Source organism: Carcharhinus amblyrhynchos, chromosome 31 (genome assembly GCF_965287045.1).
Source record: "Carcharhinus amblyrhynchos chromosome 31, sCarAmb.v2.hapA, whole genome shotgun sequence".
Lineage (NCBI taxonomy): Eukaryota > Metazoa > Chordata > Chondrichthyes > Carcharhiniformes > Carcharhinidae > Carcharhinus > Carcharhinus amblyrhynchos.
In genome coordinates this window covers 22,921,120-22,934,840 of record NC_137354.1, presented here as the reverse complement: position 1 = coordinate 22,934,840, position 13,721 = coordinate 22,921,120, and positions in this window count along the sequence as shown.

Sequence of the window (13,721 nt, the reverse complement as noted above, 5' to 3'; positions counted from 1 at the left end):
CCACATGAGGGGCAAAGCTCTTTCCCTAAAGGACAGGAGTGAACCAAAGGGATTTTTTAAAAACCACAATCAATGCTAGTTTCATGGTCACCATTACAAGATTAACTTTCAATATCAGACTTTATTATTAAATGAATTTAAATTCCACTAGCTGCAATAATCATAAAATTATAGATTCGCTACAGCCCATCTGACAAGCAACCACCCCCTTCCGTCCCACCCACCAACCAGGCCTGATTCCTATAACCCCACACATTTGTCCTGCTAATCCCTCTAATTTACACTCTTTGAACCACTAAGGGACAATCTAGCATAGGCAATCCACTTATCATACACAGCTTGGAACACCAAGGGGTAATTTAGCATGGCTAATCCGCCTAACCTACACCTTTTTGGATATTAAGGAGCAATTTAGCATGACCAATCCACCTAACCTGCACATCTGTGTCACTTCGGGGCAATTTAGCATGGCCAATCCACCGAACCTGCACATCTTTGGACACTAAGGGACAATTTAGCATGGCTAATCCATCTAACCTGAACATCTTTGGACACTAAGGGGCAACTTAGCATGGCCAATTCACCTAACCTGCACATCTTTGGACACTAAGGGGCAATTTAGCATAGCCAATCCACCTAACCTACACATCTTTGGACATTAAGGGGCAATTTAGCATGGCCAATCCACCTAACCTGCACATCTTTGGACACTAAGGGGCAATTTAGCATGGCCAATTCACCTAACCTGCGCATCTTTGGACCACTAAGGGACAATTTAGCATGGCCAATCCACCTAACCTGCACATCTTCGAACACTGAGGGACAATTTAGCATGACCAATCCATCTAACCTGCACATCTTTGGACACTAAGGGGCAATTTAGCATGGCCAATCCACCTAACCTACACATCTTTGGACACTAAGGGGCAATTTAGCAAGGCCAATCCACCTAACCTGCACATCTTTGGACACTAAGGGGCAATTTAGCATGGCCAATCCACCTAACCTACACATCTTTGGACACTAAGGGGCAATTTAGCATGGCCAATTCACCTAACCTGCACATCTTTGGACCACTAAGGGGCAATTTAGCATGGCCAATCCACCTAACCTGCACATCTTCGAACACTAAGGGGCAATTTAGCATGGCCAATCCACCTAACCTGCACATCTTTGGACACCAAGGGGCAATTTAGCATGGCCAATCCACCTAACCCACACATCTTTGGACACTAAGGGGCAATTTAGCATGGCCAATCCACCTAACCTTCACATCTTTGGACACTAAGGGGCAATTTAGCATGGCCAATCCACCTAACCTGCACATCTTTGGACTGCTTCCCTGTAACCTTTCACTAATAACATTTGGAGGAACATGAAACTCATCAGAGTTGAAAAATTTAGCAATGGTTTTGTCACAACAAGTGGGAGGGTAATTAATTTTTTCTTTGAGCCATTGGTTACACATTTGCCCACCCCAATGCTTGCAATGGTATTCATGTATCACTTATGAGCATAGGAACAGCCGTACAGCACTTCAAGCCTGCTCTGCTATTCAATGGCTGGTCATAGTTTATAGCTATCAGTCTGTTAATTGGCTAGTGCAGACTATTTGCCTCTCGGCTATAATATCTCCAGGAGTTTGCTTTAAGAGAACAGTGCTTTCTTGCACAAAATAAGTTAAACAAAAGCCGCAAGCCTGTGGTGAACACAAACTGGTTGCAAGCAGGGCAATACAATGGTGGACCCGCTCAGGGGCTTGCTTTATAAAAAGCTCGGTATATAAGCTCTCCTTGGTGAGGTCATTACCAATCACCAGAGGGCTTGTAGTCTATGAGTTCTACAGGGAGGTGAATCAGGGATTCCTCCACAGAAGTCCTGAGGGTTATCACATCTACCCTCATCTCTGGGAGGCGGAGGGGGAGGGGAGGGGTGGGAAAGTCCCACCTCCTAGAGCTGCTGCCCAATCTTGTCCCGTGTGCTCCATTGGGAGTGGCGGCCAATGCCGGGACTACAGGTGCCCCACAATGCCAAGAGGCCACGGCTCCAGAGGTTCCCGAGCTGGGTCACTGTCTGTGTGAAGTTTGCATATTCTCCCCATGCCTGCCTGGGTTTCGTCCGGACGCTCTGGTTCCCTTCCACAGTCCAAAAGTGCTGGTTAGGTGCATTGGCCATGCGAAATTGTCCCTCAGTATACTCAAACAGGAGTGTGGCGACTGGGGAATTTTCACAGTAACTTTAATGCAGAATTAACGTAGGCCTACTTGTCACACTAATAAATAAGCATATGGCGGGCGGAGCTCAGATACAGAAGGCCTTTCCCTTCATTTCGAACAGATTCAGTTTATTTTCTCATTATAATGAGATTTGGGTTGGGATTCTCCAGCCCTGCCCACGGCTGGGATTAAGAACATAGAACCCTACAGTGTAGAAAGAGGCCCTTCGGCCCATCGAGTCTGCACCGAACACAATCCCACCCAGGCCCTACCCCCATATCCCTACATATTACACCCACTAATCCACGCATCCTTGGACACTAAGGGGCAATTTCTTAGCATGGCCAATCAGCCCAACCCGCACATCTTTAGACTGTGGGATGAAACCGGAGCACCCGGAGGAAACCCACGCGGACACGAGGAGAATGTGCAAACTCCACACAGACAGTGACTCGAGCCGGGAATCGAACCCAGGACCCTAGAGCTGTGAAGCAGCAGTGCTAACCCACTGTGCTACCGTTGTCAGTCCCGTTGCTGTGAACAGAGATTTGGCCGTTCTCGCTGGCAGCGGTTGCGGGGGCCTACGGACAACTCCGACCTTGCCTTCAACCAACAGCGCAGAGCGGCAGACAACCCAACTTTCCCTCGGCTTGTAATTTTTTTTGTTCTCTACTATTTTATTGGTCCCAGTGCATTAATTAAATTTAATAACACTGCAAATTGCCTTCTTACTAATGGCGTTCAGTGTTAAAAGTGTCTCGGGGAGGCACTCGTTTCTGGTCAAACTTTACTTGAGACATTTTCCGCTCTCGTTACTGTGGACACCGGGCGCGGTGCTCAGGCTCAATATTTGGACAGAGAAAAGAAGGCAGCAGAGACGGAGCGAGAAACCTTTCTGGGGAACCGCAACTGACTGGAGGGACCCGGCGAGCGAGGTGGTGAATGACAGCTGGATATTGTAATGCCTTGTTGATAAGCACCAATCGGCTGACGCCTTTCTGCCTTGTTGTCATCTGGCACCCCTCAGTAAAGATGAATTTGATTGACAGATGCATCAAGGTCACAGTTTATTGGTTTCTGCAAAAGAGCCAGATATGCCAATCTTGACAAGAGAGTGACAAAAAAGTTTCCATCTAAATGGAATAATTTTACTACAGGGAATTCCAGTCTAAGGAAGAACAGAGGCAGCATTTTTAACAAGGAATGCATGACAAACATACAGGACACTTAAAGCCTGACAGAACATTGACTTTGACACTTCACTGGGGAGCTATGAAATAAACAATGGGGAGAGAATTGAATTATAACCAGTGGAAAAAAAAAACACACACTGAAAAAAGAATTGGTTCAGGGCGTACAGCAGTCATAAGTTTAAAACAAATAAGTCAGCCTGAACATCAAGAGGATTTTTTTTTAACTTTCCCTTGCTATTCCACACGGAGTTTACATCAGATATTAGCACTGATGTTTATCATTTTTTTTTCTACTACAGTACCCACCAGTTAATGGGCCCCCTTGTTAATACCAATTCTTTCCTCTTTAAAGTGAAACGTTTGCGCGGGCACTGATTTATTCCCAGAGCCTGGCAGAAATGTTTGGGTAAATCAGCAGATTTTAAAAGCTGCTATGACACAGTATTCTGTGCCCGGATTACTCAGTGGCGGGGAGGGGGTTTATATCAGAGGCACGGAGAATGCGGGTTAGCCCCCATGTTATTGATCTGGTAAAAAAAAATTGAAGGAAAAAAAATGACAAATCTCTTTGAATGTCCAACAGAGCAGTAGAATGATGGACTGAATGGTCTCCATCATTGCTGTATGATTTGATGCATTTTCTATATATTCCATAGAACACTACAGCACACAAACTGGTCCTTTGGCCCCTCTTGACTGTGCCAAACCATTTTTCTGCCTAGTTCCACTGACCTGCACCTGGACCATATCCCTCCACACCCCTCTCATCCATGAACCTGTCCAAGTTTTTCTTAAATGTTAAAAGTGAGCCCGCATTTATCCGGCAGCTCATTCCACACTCCCACCACTCTCTGCGTGAAGAAGCCCCCCCTAATATTCCCTTTAAACTTTTCCCCCTTCACCCTTAACCCATGCCCTCTGGTTTTTTTCTCCCCTAGCCTCAGTGGAAAAAGCCTGCTTGCATTCACTCTATCTACACCTAACAAAATCGTATACACCTCTATCAAATCTCCCCTCTACGCTCCAGGGAATAAAGTCCTAACCTATTCAATCTCTCTCTGTAACTCAGCTTCTCAAGTCCTGGCAACATCCTTGTAAACCTTCTCTGCACTCTTTCAACCTTATTGATATCCTTCCTGTAATTAGGTGATCAAAATTGTACACAATACTCTAAATTTGGCCTCACCAATGTCTTATACAACCTCACCATAACATTCCAACTCTTATACTCGATACCTTGATTTATAAAGGCCCATGTACCAAAAGCACTCTTTATAACCTTATCTATCTGCGATGCCAGTTTTAAATTCGATGTGTTTTTTTATAAGGTCGGGGTAGGGGAGGGGGTCTGTTGGAAGGGGTAGTTGGGGCTAGCCAGGGAATGGTCAAGGGGGGTGCAAATAGGGCATGGGGGAGGGGGTGGGGGGGTTGGATGGGCAGCACTGCGGGGATCCGAATTGGCCAGCGATCGAGCTGAGTTCCGGAATTGTCAGACTCCAATGCGGATAGGCCCACTACCCCAAGTTTTTAATGATATTCATGGTGGTACAATGTTTAGCACTGGCCCCTCACAGCACCAAGGACCCAGGTTCAATTCCGGCCTCGGGTGGCTATCTGTGTAGAGTCTGAGCTTTCTCCCCACGTCTGCATGGATTTCCTTCAGGAGCTCTGGTTTCATCCCACAGTCCGAAAGATGTGCAGGTTAGGTGGATTGGCCATGCTAAATTGCCCCTTTGTGTCCAAAGATGTTCAGGTTGGGTGGATTGGCCATGCTAAATTGCCTCTTAGTATCCAAAGATGTGCAGGTTAGGTGGATTGGCCATGCTAAATTACCCCTTAGTGTCCAAAGATGTGCAGGTTAGGTGGATTGGCCATTCTAAATTGCCCTTTACTGTCCAAAGATGTGCAGGTTAGGTGGATTGGCCATGCTAAATTGCCCCTTAGTGTCCAAAGATGTGCAGGTTAGGTGGATTGGCCATGCTAAATTGCCCCTTAGTGTCCAAAGATGTTCAGGTTGGGTGGATTGGCCATGCTAAATTGCCTCTTAGTATCCAAAGATGTGCAGGTTAGGTGGATTGGCCATGCTAAATTACCCCTTAGTGTCCAAAGATGTGCAGGTTAGGTGGATTGGCCATTCTAAATTGCCCTTTACTGTCCAAAGATGTGCAGGTTAGGTGGATTGGCCATGCTAAATTGCCCCTTAGTGTCCAAAGATGTGCAGGTTAGGTGGATTGGCCATGCTAAATTGCCCCTTAGTGTCCAAAGATGTGCAGGTTAGGTGGATTGGCCATGCTAAATTGCCCCTTAGTGTCCAAAGATGTGCAGGTTAGGTGGATTGGCCATGCTAAATTGCCCCTTAGTGTCCAAAGATGTGCAGGTTAGGTGGATTGGCCATGCTAAATTGCCCCTTAGTGTCCAAAGATGTGCAGGTTAGGTGGATTGGCCATGCTAAATTGCCCCTTAGTGTCCAAAGATGTTCAGGTTGGGAGGATTGGCCATGCTAAATTGCCCATTACTGTCCCAGTGTAGGTCCCAGCCCATCACGCAAACCAGCCTCCCATCCATTGATTCTGTCTACACTTCCCTCTGCATTGGAAAAGCAGCCAGCATAATTAAGGACCCCACACGCCCCGGACACACTGGGGGCAATTCCCCTATTCTCATCCCCTAATTTTTTGGTGGATCAGGTCGGGAGATGCGCACGTGCGCTGATTCACAGGATTTGCGACTGCGTTCCTGTCGCACATGCATGTCTCGTCTCCAAAAACCCGGCACGGTCCACACTGCACAGGAAACCGGTGGGAACACCAGGTAAGTCATTTCAATGTATCTTAATATCATTTAAATATCATTATGGAGCCCAGGATTGAATTCTCCAGGTTCAGTAGCATCTCCCATCCTGCTAATACAAATTCACTCCGGTGGGATTTAGAGTAATTCCCCACTTTCAGATAATTAGTGGGAAACCCTGCAGGAGTGTAGGGGGGCAACCTGGGCAATCCAAAGGGTTGGGCACTGGAGGGGGAGGTAGGGGAGGGGGCTAGTGCCTCCTCAGCATGGGCACCTTGGCACTGCCCAAGGAGCAAAGTGCCCACCCCCAGGGAACACCTTGGCAGTGCCCACTGAGCATTGGACAGTGCCAAGGGGAGTGGTGCTTACTGGGGGTGGGGCTTAAGGTGGGACTTAGAGGGCAGTGCCAAGGGGCAGGGCTTAGGGTAAAGTGCCAGTAGGGTAGGGCTAAGGGGGTGTGGCCAGCTGGGAGAAAGGGCAAGGGCAAGTGGAGGTGTAAGGGTCCCACTGCCATTCTGCATTGGGATCCGATGGGGCTGGAGAGAGACTATTGATTGGGCGCTGGCTTTGGGTCGGGTTCTGCGGGAGTTGGAGGAGGGGGGGGCGGTGTCCGCCTCCTGTGGGGAGGGGGGAATCTGCTGTGGGGGGGGGGGGTGGTTGGGTCTGGCCCAGGAATGATTGTGCATGCTACGATCAGCATGTGGGGGGTACGGAGGGGCAGCGCTGCAGGGGTCCCAGGCTGGCCAGCGATCGAGCTGGTCAGCATAGTGCAGGCTGACAGATCAGGCCACCGCGCTTGCTCACAGTTTCGGAACTGTCAGACTTCACTGCGAATCGGCCCCCTCCCCCCGAGTTTTTAATGATCGTAGAATCATAGAACCCTACAGGGCAGAAAGAGGCCCTTCGGCCCATCGAGTCTGCACTGAACACAATCCCACCCAGGCCCTACCCCCATATCCCTACATATTATACCCACTAATCCCTCTAACCTACACATCCCTGGACACTAAGGGGCAATTTCTTAGCATGGCCAATCAACCTAACCCGCACATCTTTGGTCTGTGGGAGGAAACCCACGCGGACACGGGGAGAATGTGCAAACTCCACACAGACAGGGGATGGGGCCTCTGGGAATGGTATTCTCTTTTGTGACTTCTGCATTGCACAGAGTGTGGGAGACTCAAGTCTGAAGAAAGAATTGTGATTTATACCATTTCTCCCACAAATTCAGCACTGAGAACTTTTTTGGAAGGATTGCCCCCACCATCTTCCATCTTCTTCCATCTGGAAAAAGAGACAAAAGTCTGAGGTCTCGTACCAACCGACTCAAGAACAGCTTCTTCCCTGCTGCCATCAGACCTTTGAACAGACCTACCTTATATTAAGTTGATCTTTCTCTACACCCTAGCTATGACTGTAAAAGTACATTCTGCACCCTCTCCTGTCCTTGAACTATGAACAGTATGTTTTGTCTGTATGGTGCACAAAAAACAATGCTTTCCACTGTATATTAGTACATGTGACAATAATAAATCAAATCAAATTCAATCAAATCAAATAAAATCAAAAGGTTAGCTGGATTGGCCATGCTAATTTGCCCCTGAGTGTCCAAAGAAGTGTAGGTTAGGTAGATTGACCATGGTAAATTGCCCTTTAGTGTCCAAAGATGTGTAGGTTAGATGGATTGGCCATGCTAAATTGCCCTTGTGTGTGCAAAGATATGCAGGTTAGGGGGATTGGCCATGATAAATTGCCCCTGAGTGTCCAAAGAAGTGTAGATTAGGGGGATTGGCCGTGCTAAATTGCCCCTTGGTGTGCAAAGATGTGCAGGTTAGATGGATTGGCCATGCTAAATTGCCCTTGTGTGCGCAAAGATATGCAGGTTAGGGGGATTGGCCATGATAAATTGCCCCTTAGTGTCCAAAGATGTGTAGGTTAGATGGATTGGCCATGCTAAATTGCCCCTGAGTGTGCAAAGCTGTGCAGGTTAGCTGGATTGACCATATTAAATTGCCCCTTAGTGTGTAAAGATGTGCAGTTTAGGTGGATTGGCCATGCTAAATTGTCCCTTAGTGTCCAAAGACGTGCAGGTTAGATGGATTAGCCACAGGAAATAAGTGGAGTTATGGGTACAGGGTGGCGGAGAGGGCACGGGTAAGATACTCTGTCAGAGAATCGGTGCAGAATCAATGGGCTGAATGGCCTCTTCTGCACTGTCGGGATCCTTTGATTCTCATACTGCCGTTCCTGACTTCTCCCGAGCCAAAGAGGTCATTTTAAGTGCAGCCGCTGTTGTAAATGCGAACTCCTCACAACCAGTAACACCATGGGGGTTCTTGGCAGTCATTCATTTTCAATATAGATTCCTCATTTCACTTCATATTAGGCAGAATTAAAGAAATGCATTGCGTGGTAATAGTCTGTGGATTAGTTGATAATAATGTAGGTATTTCAATATAGTTCCCAATAATAAAATCTGTTTCAGCTCTTAAAAGATTTAAATTAAATGTTCCTCTTGAGCTTGTCGGCAGAACTGATGCAAATTGTGCCTGGTAAGGTTCAGCAGCAGTTGTAACAGGATATAACAGGATGCTGTTATGGAAATGAGCAGTGTGGCATGCCTGGACTGACTGATATATTCACTGTCTACGAGGATCCAAGCTGGAAGAACTCCAGGTTCTTTTCCTGAAGAAAATATCAAGGGTAACTTATGGCTGCCGGTCTGAAATGATATTTTTTTGCGAATGAACCTTACGCATTACAAAACTCAAGTGTCTGATGTCACTGCGTTGATGGTGCTACTGGTCAGTAAGACAGTTAAAACAATGAGAGTCCATGCATTATACAACAGTGAATTTCCTCAACATACATCATTCCTTTTTTCAATTTGTCGTATATTGCTTCTGAATATCTGACCGCCACAGCAATGGGCATGGTTAGGTTCTTCATGGCTCCTTTAGATACTGATTTAACTGTAGAATCGCTACAGTGCGGAAGAGGCCCTTCAATCCATCAAGTCTGCATCGACCCTCTCTGATAGACCATCCCACCCAGGCCTACCCCTCTGCCCAGCTCCATAACTCCATGCATTTACCATGGCCAATCCACCTAACCTGCACATCTTTGGACACTAAGGGGCAATTTAGCATGGCCAATCCACCGAACCTGTACATCTTTGGACACTAAGGGGCAATTTAGCATGGCCAATCCCCCTAACCTGCACATCTTTGGACACTAAGTGGCAATTTAGCATGGCCAGTCCACGTAACCTGCACATCTTTGGACACTAAGGGGCAATTCAGCATGGCCAATCCCCCTAACCTGCACATCTTTGGACATTAAGGGGCAATTTAGCATGGCCAATCCACCTAACCTGTACATCTTTGGACACTAAGGGGCAATTCAGCATGGCCAATCCACCTAACCTGCACATCTTTGGACACTAAGGGGCAATTTAGCATGGCAAATCCACCGAACCTGCACATATTTGGACACTAAGGGGCAATTTAGCAAGGCCAATCCACCTAATGTGCACATCTTTGGACACTAAGGGGCAATTTAGCATGACCAATCCACCTAACCTACACATCTTTGGACACTAAGGGCAATTTAGCATGGCCAATCCACCTAACCTGCACATCTTTGATCACTAAAGGGCAATTTAGCATGGCCAATCCACCTAACCTGCACATCTTTGGACATTAAGGAGCAATTTAGCATGGCCAATCCACCTAACCTGCACATCTTTGGACACTAAGGGCAATTTAGCATGGCCAATCCACCTAACCTGCACATCTTTTGGACTGTGGAGGAAACCAGAGCATCTGGAGGAAACCCACACAGACACAGGGAGAACGTGCAAACTCCACTAGATGGTCACCCAAAGATGAAATTGAACCCTGGTCCCTGGCGCTGTAAGGGAGCGGCGCTAACCACTGTACCATCCAAAAGTTGACGTTGATAGGGGAAAAAGATCAACCTTTTGGGATTTTAATCCAGGCAAAATTGGAAATATTTACTTCTTTCTCAAGTTTTCACTTCAAGACAAGGTGTACATCAGGGTTCAAAATCCTGCTTCGTTGTTAGAGTTTTAAACAGATTGGATTGGACAATGTTGAACTCTCAAGTCTACTCTGTATAAGGGAGATGTATCTCCCATTCTGATTAACGAGGGAGGCTAATAATAGGCATATTTCTCCAGAGATTTGCTTTGTTTGCCCATGTTTCTTTCGAACCAGCTTGTGCCTTGTTTTTTAGTCCCTCCAGCGCAGGAGGCCATTCGGTCCCTCGAGCCTACACCAACCACAAACCCACCCAGGCCCTATTCCCGTAACGCCACATATTTACCCTGCTAATCCCCCTGACATTGGATCAGTTTAACATGGCCAATCAACCTAACCGTATATCTTTCGGACTGTGGGAGAAACCGGGGCATCCGGAGGAAACCCACGCAGTCATGGGAAGAATGTGCAGACAGTGATCCAAATTGATGAGCCTGGATCCCTGGTGCCGTGAGACAGCAGTGCTAACCACTGTGCCGCCTTGCTTCTCTGTGACGCTACTTCCATTGATATCTTATGGAACATGTTCAACTAAAGTGGGCAACCCTAGCCAAACATCTATCTGTCTCTTTGTCTACCTATACCAAAGTCAGATCCATAGCTATCCATCTTGTCAGGTTTTTTTTTAACTGTTACATTAATGTAAAAATAAATAAATGATGGAAGAACAAAGGAAGAAATGTGAACTACCCCCGCCTGTGATTCTGACAACATATTCTCTCTTCTGCTTCACTTTTTTGTTCTCTGCCTCCCTCTTTCTCCCTGCGTCTCTCCCTTTCTTCACCCCTCTCTTTCCCGACCTCTTCCACTCATCTCTTTCTCTCCACCTTTCCTTGACATCTCTCTCTCACTCACTTCGCCTGTGTTTTCTCCCTCCCAAAACCCACATATTTGAAAGAATTCATTGTTCCAAATGTACACCCCTCTCCCGCTACCCTGGGCAGGCGATGGCCTAATGGTATTATGGCTAGACTATTAATCCAAACGCTCAGCTAATGTGATAGGGACCCGGGTTCAAATCCTGCCATGGCAGATGGTGGAATTTGAATTCAATACAAAAAAATTTGGAATTAAGAATCTACTGAAGTTTCAAGCCAAGTGGAAGAATGACAAGGAAACAGTTAAAAGCTGCACAGAAGGGGTTACCATAGAATCCCTACAGTGCAGAAAGAGGCCCTTTGGCCCATCAAGTCTGTACCAAACACAATCCCACCCAGGCCCTACCCCCATATCCCTACATATTATACCCACTAATCCCTCTAACCTACACACCCCTGGACACTAAGGGGCAATTTCTTAGCACCGCCAATCAACCTAACCCGCACATCTTTGGACTGTGGGAGGAAACCGGAGTACCCAGCGGAAACCCACACCGACACGAGGAGAATGTGCAAACTCCACACAGACAGTGACCCGAGCCGGGAATCGAGCCCAGGACCCTGGAGCTGTGAAGCAGCAGTGCTAATCACTGTGCTACTGCGCTACCCAATTGAGGATTGAAGGTTTTTTATATTAATGGGTGCTCCTGTCTCCTCCCACAGTCCAAAGATGTGCAGGTTAGGTGGATTGGCTATACTAATCCTTCCATAGTACAGGGTAAATGTGTGGAGTTATAGCAACAGGGCCTGGGTGGACTTGCAGTCAGTACAGACTCAATAGGTTGAATCATCGAATCCTACAGTGCAGAGGAAGGTCATTTGGCCCATCAAGTCTGCACCGACCACAATCTCACCCAGCCCCTATCCCCACACCCTCATGCATTTACCCTAGCTAGTCCCCCTGACACAAAGGGGCAACTGAGCATGACCAATCCACCTAACCCGCACATCTTTGCATTGTGAGAGGAAACTGGAGCACGCGGAAGAAACCCACGCAGACATGGGGAGAATGTGCACACTCCACACAGACGATGACCCAAGCTGGCAATCGAACCCGGGTCCCTGGCGCTGTGAGGCAGCAGTGCTAACCACTGTGCCACCGTGGCGCCCAATGCCCACCTTCTGTACTCCTAAAACAAAACTTTGCATATTTGGTTAAGACAGGAAGCTTCGGATCACAGTTTCCAGATCAGACCCCTGACTCAGAGTAACTTTACCATCTGCATCTGGTTTTAATCATAAGTTGGCCAAAAATCCCAGCATGCTCAGCCAGAAAAGCCATTTTAAAGCCAATATTGCCTTTAGTGTTGTTAAAATCACTATTGTAGTTGTTCTTTCCCTGTCTACGCAGAGCACTGTACAAATCAGGTGTTGAATTTAGGGTCCGGAGGTGGCCTTTGAGTCAAACATATGACAAAGTGTCCGCAATGGATGGATGCTCAGAGCCATGGTAAGATGTTGTCAATAGTTGGTATTGATGGGGACTGAGAGGTTGTGACATTGATGTGTTAGAATTTATAGAAGCCTGATGTAGCAGCTTATTCCCATTGCTGAGTCCCAAGGTATAACTTGAGCAGAAATCTAGACTGATACATTGGCGTAGCACCAAGGAAATGCTACATGATCGTCCTCCCATCTCTCTGATCAGAGATTAAATGGACTTGCCTCTTGGAAAAGATCCCATTGTAAGAAGAGTAAAGGAATTCTGCCTCACGTCCTGGTCGTTATTTACCCTTCAACCAACTCCACTAAAATAGATGATCCAGTCGTTTATCACTTTGTTATTTTGGGGAGCTTGTTTCCCACGGCCCAGTGTTGCAAAATTTAAGGCTCAAAAATTGGCAACAAAGCACCCTGGGTCTTTCCAATGTCACGGAAGGTGTTAGACGTGATCTCACTGGCTTGCTATGCCGGTCGATCATCCTGGCGAATTGGTGAGATAGGTGGAAAGTTGTGTTTGTGCCCAGTTTAGCATCTCTACTGATTGTACCCGCACTGTTTTGCTGGCAAAAATCAGGAAATTAACAGAATTATTTAAATGTCATTAGTGAGTCCTGGATCGTGTGGGCCTGCTTGTACTTACCTGCTCTCCAGTTGAACTCCTCACTGGCGAGAATCACCTATTGTCCCCATTAGCGGGCACCAGACATGGTGGCCGTGCCAGGGGGATCGGAGGTCATTGACGCCCCTGGGTGGTAGGGGTCAGGGCTAGGCAGTGTCCACGAGACAGTGCCAACTTGGTAGTGCCTATCTGGTACCCTAGCACTGCCAACCAGGCACCGTGGCACTCTCCGCCAGTCATCCTGGCTCTTTTTCTGCACTAAGAGCCATAGGTTCGCAACTCACAACTCGCTGAATAAACCAGGATTTTGGGAAAATGGGATTATCCAGTCCCACTGCTGTGAATGGAGTTTTGGGTAGATAGATAGATAGACTGGTGGATAGACAGGCAGACGGATAGACAGACAGATGGATAGACAGATGGATAGATAGATAGATAGATAGATAGATAGATAGATAGATAGATAGATAGATAGATAGATAGATAGAAAGACGGATGGACAGACAGATAGATAGATAGAT